Raw genomic sequence first — 10,992 nt, forward strand, 5'->3', positions numbered from 1 at the left:
TAAAAGGAACAGTAAAAATGAAAACAAAACTTTAAGCTTTTTTAAAAAAGGTTAGGTAATGTTATTATAATAAACTTCTTAAATTTGTTCTTAATAAAATTTATAAAATTATAAATATTATTTATAATTTATAAAAAGAATGGCCTGCAGAAAAAAAGCTCTCCATTGAAGACCATCCTGGCCAACATGGTGAAACCCCATCTCTAATAAAAATACAAAAATTTGCCAGGTGTGGTGGTGTGCACCTGTAATCCTAGCTGCTCAGGAGGCTGAGGCAGTAGAATCGTCTGAACTCAGGAGGCAGAGGTTGCAGTGAGCCAATATCGTGCCATTGCACTCCAGCCTGGGTGACAGAGCTAGAACTCTGTCTCAAACAACAAGCAAACAAACAAAAAACTCAAACACTGGACATGTTGGTTAACACATCATCTTAGTTGCTCTTTCAAAAATAAACTGCTTTTTTTAAAAAAAGTAAAGCTAAAAACAGAATTGCACTGAAAAACAGATTTTTATGGACAGATGCCAAGTCTAAAGCTTTAATGATTTTAATTTCTTAAAATTAAAGACAAGACTATCTTTTTGGTTTAAAAGATCCCAATGAATAACCCATTTTCTTCTTAATAGAAAAAAAAATTAAAGTAATCAACAGTGCCTGCCAAGATTTTCAACTTGTTTTCAATTAGGGATTTTTAGCTCACTTTAAAAATTTTACCAATGTCTCAATTTTCTTTCTAGGTCCTTTTCCAAGACCACGATGGACCTCTAATTTTTTTTCATTTCATTGCTACTTTATTTTATCGATAATTTTGTTCAAACAGGAAAAAGTCACATACAAAAACACACACTTCAAGATAACTTAGACACAATTCGGTTTTGCATGTGAAATATTTTGTGCATATATTGTATCTTTACATGGTGAATAAAATATGAAAAAAAAAAACAACAAGCAACATCTCTTGACTCCCTGCAGCTTGTCTCTAACTCATTATACTAAATATACCTAACCTTAAGTTTGCCCCCTCACCTTCAGCTTTCATAGGCAGCTCTAATTCTTTCTTTCTTTTTCTTGAGATGGAAGTTTTGCTCTTATTGCCCAGGCTAGAGTGCAACAGTGCGACCTCACCTCACTGCAACCTCTGCCTCCCAGCTTCAAGCAATTCTCCTGCCCCAGCCTCCAGGGTAGCTGGGATTACAGGTGCACAACACCAGGCCTGGCTAATTTTTTGTATTTTTAGTAGAGATGGGGTTTCACTACATTGGCTAGGCTGGTCTTGAACTCCTGACCTCAGGAGATCTACCCACCTGGACCTCCCAAAGTGTTGGGATTACAGGCATGAGCCACCATGCTGGCCAGGTAGCTCCAATACTTTCATAGTAAGGAAGTTAATAGGTTGTGCTGTAAAGAACCAAGTAACGGGTTTGTCACAAAAGCGCTGGACTTCACTTGTATAGGCCTGTTTTCTCTCTTGTAAAATAAAGTAGCTGGACTATCTCTCATCCATTTAACAGGCTATTAGGAACTTAATTCAGGACCAACTATTATTTACTTATAATAGCAAAACACGCTAACAAACTAAATGTTACTGTTTCAAACAACGGAAAACTTCTAAGACGCTTTAAAAAAGCTGTGGATCTGTATGTACTAATTTTTATTGTTTTGGTTTTTTGCTTTGTTTTGTTTTTTGAGACAGAGTCTCAATTTGTCTCCCAGGCTGGAGTGCAGAGGCACAATCTCAGCTCACTGCAATCTCTGCCTCCCGGGTTCAAGCGATTTGCCTGTCTCAGCCTCCCCAGTAGCTGGGATTACAGGCATACACCACCATGCTCAGCTAATTTTTGTAGTTTTAGTAGAGACGGGGTGGTGGGGGAGGGTTTCGCCATGCTGGCCAGGCTGGTCTCGAATTCCTGACATCAAGTGATCTGCCTGCCTCGGCCTCCCAAAGTGCTGGGATTACAGGCGTGAGCCACCATGCCCAGACTTGTTTTGTTTTTGAGATGGAATCTCACTCTGTCACTCAGGCTGGAGTGCAGTGCAATCTCGGCTCACAGCAGCTTCCCCCTCGGGGTTCAAGTGATTCTCCCATCTCAGTCTCTGGAGTAGCTGGGATTACAGGCACCAGCCACCATACCCAGCTAATTTTTGTTATTTTGGTAGAGGTGAGGGTTTCATCATGTTGGCCATGACGGTCTCAAACTCCTGACCTCAAGCAAGCCAACTGCCTCAGTTTCCCTCCCAAAATTCTGGGATTACAAGCGTGAGCCACTGTACCCGGCCGTGGATCCACACGTACTGATTTAAAAAGGTGTCCCAGATGGCCTGTTAAAAAGAAAGAGCGGCCAAGTGCAGTGGCTCATACCTGTACTCCCAGCACTTTGGGAGGCTGAGGCGGGGGAAATCACCTGAGGTCAGGAGTGACCAACATGGTGAAACCCTGTCTCTACTAAAAATACAAAAATTAGGCGTGGTGGCACATGCCTGTAATCCCAGATACTAGGGAGGCTGAGACAGGAAAATCACTTGAACCCAGGAAGTGAAGGATGCAGTGAGCCGAGATCGATCGCATCATTGTAATCCAGACTGGGCAACAAGAATGAAACTCTGTCTCAAAACAAAAACAAAAACAAACCAACCAAACAAACAAAAAACAACCACCACCACATCGCACCGGAAAAACAAAATGCAGATAGTATGACCCATTTGTAAGTACTTTGAGAGATATACACATACATGCACAGAAGTTTTCTTAGAAGGACATAAAAGAAACTTCAAGTTTATAAGTTATCAGTAGAGAATGAAGAATGCTAACTTTAGCCTTCTAAGATATGTGAACCCTTCCTTTCCTTCTCTTCTTCTTCTTCTTCTTCTTCTTCTTCTTCTTCTTCTTCTTCTTCTTCTTCTTCTTCTTCTTCCTCTCTCTCTCTCTCTCTCTCTCTCTCTCTCTCTCTCTCTCTCTCTCTCTCTCTCTCTCTCAAGTTTCACTCTAGTTACCCAGGCTGGAGTGCTCTTGGTTCACTGCAACCTCCGACTCCCAGCAATTCTCCTGCCTCAGCCTCCCAAGTAGCTAGGATTACCGGTGTACACCACCACACATGGCTAATTTTTTGTATTTTTAAGTTAAGATAGAGTTTCACCATGTTGGCCAGGCTGGTCTCGAATACATGACCTCGTGATCTGCCTGCCTTGGCCTACCAAAGCTCTGGGATTACAGGCGTGAGCCATCATGCCCGGCTTCTTTTTTTTTTATTCTCTCTTTTTTCTTTTTGAGATACTCCAACCTGGGCAATAAGAGCGAACCTCCGTCTCAAAACAAACAAAAGCCTCTGTCTCAGCTGGGTACAGTGGCTCACACCTGTAATCCCAGCACTTTGGGAAGGTGAGGCGGGTGGATCACAAGGTCAGGAGTTCAAGACCAGCCTGGCCAATATGGTGAAACCCCATCTCTACCAAAGAATACAAAAATTAGCTGGGCATGGCAGCAGGTGCCTGTAATCCCAGCTACTCGGGAGGCTGAGGCAGGAGAACTGCTTGAACCTGGGAGGGGGAGGTAGCAGTCAGCTGAGATTGTTCCACTGCACTCCAGCCTGGGTGACAGAGCAAGACTCCGTCTCAAAAAAACTGAGGCAGAGAATTGCTTGAACCCAGGAGGTGGAGGTTGCCATGAAAGCCTCAAAAAAAAAAAAAAAGTACTAACTTCACAAACTGTTGGAAGGATAAAAGAAAATTAGGAAATCATGCATGTGAGACACTCAGCATAGCATAGTGTGAGGACAACTGTGAGCAGATATTACTGGAATTATTATGAATATTATTATAAATTCCAGAAACTGCTGTTATTATAATCAGATTTGACAGTTCACTCAACAATCATCAATCTCAAAGACAATCAGTTTCTTTTATCCAAAGCTCATTCAATCTGATCAGTACAAGAGAGGCCATTTGTTAATTTAAGGTTAAAAAAAAGCCATCACAGGTAACAGGTGGGCTGATGGACATATTAATCAGAGTTTGGATTTTAAGTATTACTTAACAAGAGTAGGCTTCTTTGTATATGAATACCTGTCCAAGGAACCAGGATACTTATGACAGTTGGGCAGGAACCCTGTTCTTTAAAGGATGCTGAATACATAAAAATAAACCTTTTTTTTTGTTTAAGCAATGAAAGCTTCCAACACAAAATTTTCTATTTAATGATTGCTTATTTTCCTAAAAATTTACATCATGATAGTTCATGCATACAATTTACCAGCTAATTACAAATAATATGTCAATTGAGTAGGAACTATAAAACTGAAACCGCCATAAAAATAAATTCCAAAAAAAAGCATGCTGAATTTTTTTTTTTAATGCAACTTTTCCTCACAGAATTTCAAACAAATTCAGGCTGAATATTATCAAATTAAAATACTCCATGTTGTAAATCTGGCTTTTATACTAAAAGACCCTCTCAAAGTACCACTTTAATGATAGTCATTTTAATTTTTCTAACAAACCAAGAATATATCCTAAGCTTCTATATAATAACTGAAAGGATGTTGCCATTTAGGTAGAATAAACGCAGTTCAACTGGTTTGAGTCTTCCCTATTACAATGCTAACAGGTCTTCTTGGTATTAGAGAACAGTTTCAATATCAATGTGATAGGTTAAAGTTTGGATTACTCCAACTGCTATAATAAAAACAAACAGTCACACACACATTTAATCATTTTCAATATGAAATAAAACAGGCTCTCCTAACACCACTGTATCTACTGTAAATTTTTCAGAATTAAACCTTAGAATAGTAATTATTTCAAATTGTACAAGTAGTTACAGCTTAACATATTAAAATTACTGTAGCTTTCCTGAGAGTCGCCTGAAGTTCCCATCAAAAAACTAACAAAACAACAACAACAAAATCCTGGCATCTCAATAAGACTCTAAAAACTGCGTGCCTACTTCATAGATTATTGCACTGTGCTGAACTGGCATCTGGAGACTGTATTGAGCTAGCTACGTGAAGGCAAAAGGAAGAGATGGGGAAAGAGTTTATTTTAAAAAGAAAATACTATTCTTAACACACTGATCACTCTTAACGCCTATAAGCAAGAAAGAACTCATCACCTATAAGCAAGAGCTATCAGAAATGCTATTTTAAAAATATACATTTCTAATTTTTCAACATTCAAAATACAGCAAGCAGATAATCTACCACAAGCAGATCTTCCTACCCCTTTCACCCGGACACAGCGCTTTGCCAAGAGCACAGGCCCAACTAAAATAACCGATGCAATTTCCTTGTTTACTTAAAGCATTGCAGAAAACATGCTGACTGCTTCTGGGGCTTCTGAAACAAACGAATTTTCAATACGTAAAATACTTCATGATCATGTTTTATATGTAAGCGTAGTAATGATTCCTTCAGCTAGTAAAAATCTAGTTTTATATTGATTAAAAGGGCTAAATTTACACTGCAGCTCATCAGCATGCCTTGTTTGCAACCAGAAGGAAGAGGGTAAAGAGAGGGAGAAAAGCAGCAAAAACACACAAAATGGAAAACATCACACTACCTCCTTTGGCTGTTATGAATAATTTAAATGACCCAAGATGTAAGGGTAAAATAGTTCATGAACAGAAAGAATGGGGCTAACATTCTGAACTGGCCTCTTCCAGATTCATACTGATGCTGGAGAGGAAAAGGAATTTATTTACACTGCAGTGCCTGGCAGCAAACATGGCTGCCCCTGCCCCCTTTAAATCGAAATAATCTTCACTCCCTCCCCCAAGCCGTCAAATTATGGCCATGTCTCTCCCTGCCTCCCGACCATAACACAAACACATCGCCTCCTCCCTCAAAACAGTAAAACCCACACCTCCCCATTTCACAACAATCACAATCCCATAACCACTAGCTTCTCTATTCTCTTGCTTGAAAGAAAGGCACAGAATACACACAAATATAGGAACAAAAGGCTTCCCTTCCTAACACTTTAACGACCCCCATCCTCTTCTTTGCCTCCCACTCTGACGCTAAGCGGATCGTTCTCATCCCTGTCATCATTCAGTTAATTTCCTTCCCTAGCCCAATCCTGTCTTCCAGTTTCCTGCGTCTATTTCCCATCCTCCTATTGCAGCCTGCCTCATCCCTTTTCCTAATCCACCTTTTCCTTCACTTTCATTCCTCGTTTCTTCCTTCATTAACATAAAATGCCCCATTTCTCCAGCAAATTTATCCCCTTCCCCTAGACTCCTCTGCTTCCCACACTCCATCCCCAAACCTCCCTGTTTATCTGAGTCCACCCAGGTCTCTAATCTCCGTGCAACTCTTCACCCCTTTCCCTGCCCCTCCCCATCCCATCCTTATCCCCGCCCCCATCCCACTTCTACTCCCAATTCCCAGCTCAGCGCCACTCCGACTCCGATCCCACTCCCACCTCCCCACCCCACCCCCCAATTCCCTCCACACCCCCCACCTGGCCATCTGCTCTTCCGTCAGGACTCCCCTCGAGCCCGTTCAGGCCACCAGCTTCCCCTTCCATTCCTTCTGGGGTCTGGTGCCCCAGCCTTAGGTCGCCCCCTCCCAGCCGTTCCCTCCTCAGCCCTTCCTTGCACTACACGCGCGCGCGCGTGGACACACACACACACACACACACACACGCACTTTACCTTCAGTTTGTTCCATTCTAACCCCCCGGCCGTGTCAGTGCGATCACAGGAGAGACACGGAGGCCCGGAGTGGGGCTGGGGTGCGGGCAGCCGCCGGGGCCGCGCGGGGAGGAGGCGGAACCGAGCTAGGCCGCATGAAATCCCCGAGCTAGATTTTCCCCGCACCGGACGCCTCTGCCATGGCGGCCGGCACCGAGGAGGGCCACGGCCGGGCCGGGCCGGGCCGGGCGTGCCGCAGGAGAAGGAAGGCTCGGAAGGTGGGGAGGGAAGGGGAGGCCGAGGGACTGGGGTCGCCCCGCTGCCGACGCCGCCAGAGAGGAGCCTAAGGCTGGCGGCCCGGCCTGGGCAGCAGGGTCCTGAGCGCTCGGCTCCGAATTCGCACGCCTCTCCGCGGCGACCTGTGCACAGCCCCCTCGGCCTCCGCCTCCGTGCTGGCCGCCGCCGCCGCTTCTCCCGCCGCCGCCGCCGCGCACAAAGCCCCCCCACCCCGACTCTCGGGGCGCCGCCGCCGCCAAATCCTCAGCCCCTCATTGGCCGCGGGCCGCGGTGCCTGCCGGGAAATGCAGTCCCGGGTTCGGGGCGCTAGGGGCCCAGGAGGAAGCTGCGAGTCTGCTGGGCGAAGGGGGCGGGAGCGCAAACCAGGAACGCCCGCGGCCGCTAGCGTCTGGACGACCCGGGAGACTGGGCGAGAGGGCCGAGGGACGGGGAGGGACGGTGTGAGGGAGAGTGACACACAAAACACCCCGGGAACCTGGAGGAGGCGGGGAAAGGTGGGGCCCGGGAGGTAAAACTGGGCTCGGCGCGTTCTGTGAAGCTGATTAAAGAACAGCGTGCATTCAGGGCCATAAGGCGCTCTTCGGGGTTAGAAGCGACCCTCGTACTCGCACGGTCCCCGGTCCCTCGCGACTGCGCGAGGGCAGGGCAGTCCAGGCGACCCCTTGGCCATCTCCCATCCCACAGCTGTCAGGGAAGGGGTCCCATTCCAGGAGGGTCTGCATTTGGAATGCCGGGGGCGATGCAAGACCGCCTTGGGGGCGGTTTCCCTCTCAGCCCCGGCTGGGTTGTCGATGGTCCCCCTCCCCCGGTTGCCAGCCGCAGGAGGCCGGGCCGGTGGCACAGTCCCGCTGAGGAAGCGTCCCAACTTCCCCGGCAGGCGTCGGTCCCGCGCATCTCTTCCTGCTCAGCTGCGGCCCGGAGGCTTGTGGGTAACCGGGAGGACGTCAGCGCCCACCGCATCCCCTGGTGCCCCCCGGCCGCGGGATACCGCGACGGCTCCTTGTCCGTCACGTGCCGGGGCCCGCGGCTGCTCGCTGCCAGACCTTCGCATCCAGGGACGTGAGGGATATTTGTCCTAGACGGCCCAGGCAAGAACCAGAGGAGGAACTAGGAAGCAATTCTCCGTCATCTTCTAGCCCCCCGGATCCTAGGAAATGTATAGAAAACAATGGAAGGTTAGATGTCTGCACCAGTGATCTAGCCCCGCAGGAGTGTGCCGATCAGGTGATATTTCCTGGGGCCTGGTGATAAGGACTTAGAAGGTTACAGCACAGAGACGGGAACTTAAAAAGGAAACACAGGCAGCAAGCAAATAAGGAAACCGATACTGTCTGTTCTGAGAATAATAAAGCCATTTCACTGCTAGACGTCATACTCTGTAGACGTTACAGTGCTGGATGCCTTTGGTACTATTACAAGAAATTAGGTATCTGTAATTTTACCACGTAAACAGGAAATTAAAAGATTCCTACAGATCAGTTATTTGAATGGGCGCTAGTTATGATCCACTTAAAAAAACAACAAAAACGTAACCCGGTTAATTCTAAGGATGATACTGAGAATTAAGAGTTTTCATTACTATTAATCATTAAGTATTTTTAAACGTATCCTTTAAGTAGTACCACAAGTTAAAGCTATCAGTAAAACCACACTTTTAATTTGTGATATGGCTTTTTAAAACAGAAATGGCCAAAGTGGGCCACCAAGTCTAGCTTAATTCTATCTCCAGGAAAGAGGGATTAATTAAATTAGTATTTTGCTTTTCTATGAGCCTTTCTACCTCCGTTCTTCTTTTTCTTCCTCCTGTGTCTTCCTTGCTTTGTTGAGAAACTGTTGTCTTGACCCGGCCCCTGGGTTTCTTCCTTGAGAATCTGTTAAATTGTCCCCAGGGATCTTATATTAGCCTGTTTTAATAGCTATGCTATGAGGCAGCAAGAGTTTAAAATTATGTGAAGTAGATGCACAGTCTTTTCCTGCAAAACATTACAAAATACAGTTAGTAATATTTGATCTAGTGCCATATTTAGGAAAATAGCCATTAAAAATAAAAATTAACATTTTCAGTATCTAATGTCTTCTAAGTTTTAGACCGTGCCTACTTTTCACCACGGAAAATGAGCAAGCAGCTCATTAAGACAGCAATCTAACACAATTCTCAGGGCCAGAGTCATGGAAGAAAAAATATTTTTAAAAAAATTTCTTTTCTGAAGAGTATATACAGAAACTCCTTACATGATAAATCACTTATCCTGAAAGTCAAAGAAATTGCCAAGTCTCATAACAGGGGAAGGCAGACAATGCTTTCAACAAATAGATTTCAATAAGAAGGGTTCGTAACCCTTCTTTTTTTTAGGATAAGATTGCTGACATATGGCCGTTGTAGAAAACCTAGCTCATCTTTCAAATACTGGGCATGGAATCGTTCATCTGGTTTATGAATACTTAATGATATTCACTGTGCCTCGTTGTAAGTGAATACAATGCATGAATATTTCCCCGTATAAAATGTCTCCCAGGGAACTGAGAATATTTTTGCATCCTTTATGATCTTTTCCATAAAAGTACCAGTACATGGTAATGCAATTATGAAATCAGTGTAGAAACTACTCCTACTTTTTAGAGCTCAAAATTTGACCACCGGGAATTTTCAGTGAGGGAAAAGCTTTGTAGATTTTAATTCTAGTAAACAGAACGTGAAGTGAAACCTTTATGTGCAAAGTTCAACATCAGACGTGCACAAAGAGACCTCTAGTGGCCAAACTGAAAAGTTTGCCTACTTAAAGTTGATCTATTTGGTTATTAGCTGAAAAATCCTTTGTGGATTAAAAGCAGTCTGCATTTTTTTTACTGACGTTTAATACCCGCCATCTTCCATTCTTAAAAATGTGCAGCCCAGATGAGTAACGTCTGGTCAGCCTACATGTTAGGAGACGTATTCTCCGTAAGAAAGCGATTCTCCTTGCCGTATGGTGGTGTAGAGCCACTTAAAATTTTTTTTTTTTTTTTTTTTTAGATGGAGTTTCCCTCTTGTCGCCCAGGCTGCAGTGCAGTGGCGCGATCTCGGCTCACTGCAACCTCCGCCTCCCGGGTTCAAGCGATTATCCTGCCTTCGCCTCCAGAGTAGCCGGTACTACAGGCGCATAACCACCACGCCCCGCTAATTTTCGTATTTTTAGTAAAGACGGGGTTTCATCATGTTGGTCAAGATGTTCTCGATCTCCTGACCCTGTGATCTGCCCGCCTCGGCCTCCCAAAGTGCTGGGATTACAGGCGTTGAGTCACCAGGCCCGGCCTAAAAAAAGTTTTTTAAAATCTTCCTTCTGTAGCCAGATAAAATGGATGGGAAAAGATAACTGGGGAACGAGAATATTTCTTGATCTTTTATTTTCCCAACATGGCTCAGTTGCCCATCCTAGGAACTGAAGTGCCCTCAAACCTGCAGTGTCTCATTTAACAGTTACTATAACATACATTTTATATGTTGAGATTTCTACACAAACTACTAATCATAAACAACACTTGTTAAGGGAACATTTGGAAAGCAAATATCTTTAGTAGAATACAGATTTCCATACAAGATTTCACAGTATTCCAGCCTCTGGAGAGGAAGGGAGAGGGATGCGTTCCTTCCGATTCCCGCCCTTTCTGCGACACCATCAAGTCCTCCCCTAGTCCCCGAGGCAGTTCCGGAAATGCGGGGGCCGAAGGAGAATACATCAAAGTGATGTCATTCGTGACTCCAGAGATGGTTACCATAGCGACTGCCGGACATATTACCCTGTCAGTAGGGTAAGAACCTGTTTAATCCAGTCTTCAGTCAAGGGTTTCCTCAGGGGTTAACCACAGCCTGCAGATTGTGTACTGGCAGCAAAATGTCACCTTGGGGCCCCCCAGCACCAACGCTCCTTAAACCAAGCCCCACAGAGAAGTCATTTCGTTGATGGGAACGTGACTTTGCGGCTTCCTGGGCCGCTACGGTGAAGGACGCCCGCCCTCCCCAGAACTTGAGAGCTTATTGGTTGATGATGTCGTCACTCAGATTAACGTCAGGGGCGAGAAAAGAGACGGAGCC

The 10,992-nt window shown here is 45.0% G+C and overlaps 1 protein-coding gene across 9 annotated transcripts in view; it reads right to left on the reverse strand.

The window, feature by feature from the left end:
* The window catches only part of NSD3 (nuclear receptor binding SET domain protein 3), a 123,348-nt gene that overhangs the window by 111,517 nt on the left and 839 nt on the right, over window positions 1-10,992 (reverse strand). For 8 of the 9 annotated variants that reach the window (XM_078347482.1, XM_017963781.4, XM_002756961.5 and 5 more), the window contains exon 1: window positions 6,645-7,117. The exons of the other annotated variant lie outside the window; for it this stretch is intronic. The gene's annotated coding sequence lies outside the window, so the exon portion shown is untranslated. Of the gene's footprint in view, window positions 1-6,644; window positions 7,118-10,992 lie in introns of those variants that run through there. 9 annotated transcript variants of the gene reach the window in all.

The sequence above is a fragment of the Callithrix jacchus genome, chromosome 13, assembly GCF_049354715.1.
Source record: "Callithrix jacchus isolate 240 chromosome 13, calJac240_pri, whole genome shotgun sequence".
Taxonomy (NCBI): domain Eukaryota; kingdom Metazoa; phylum Chordata; class Mammalia; order Primates; family Cebidae; genus Callithrix; species Callithrix jacchus.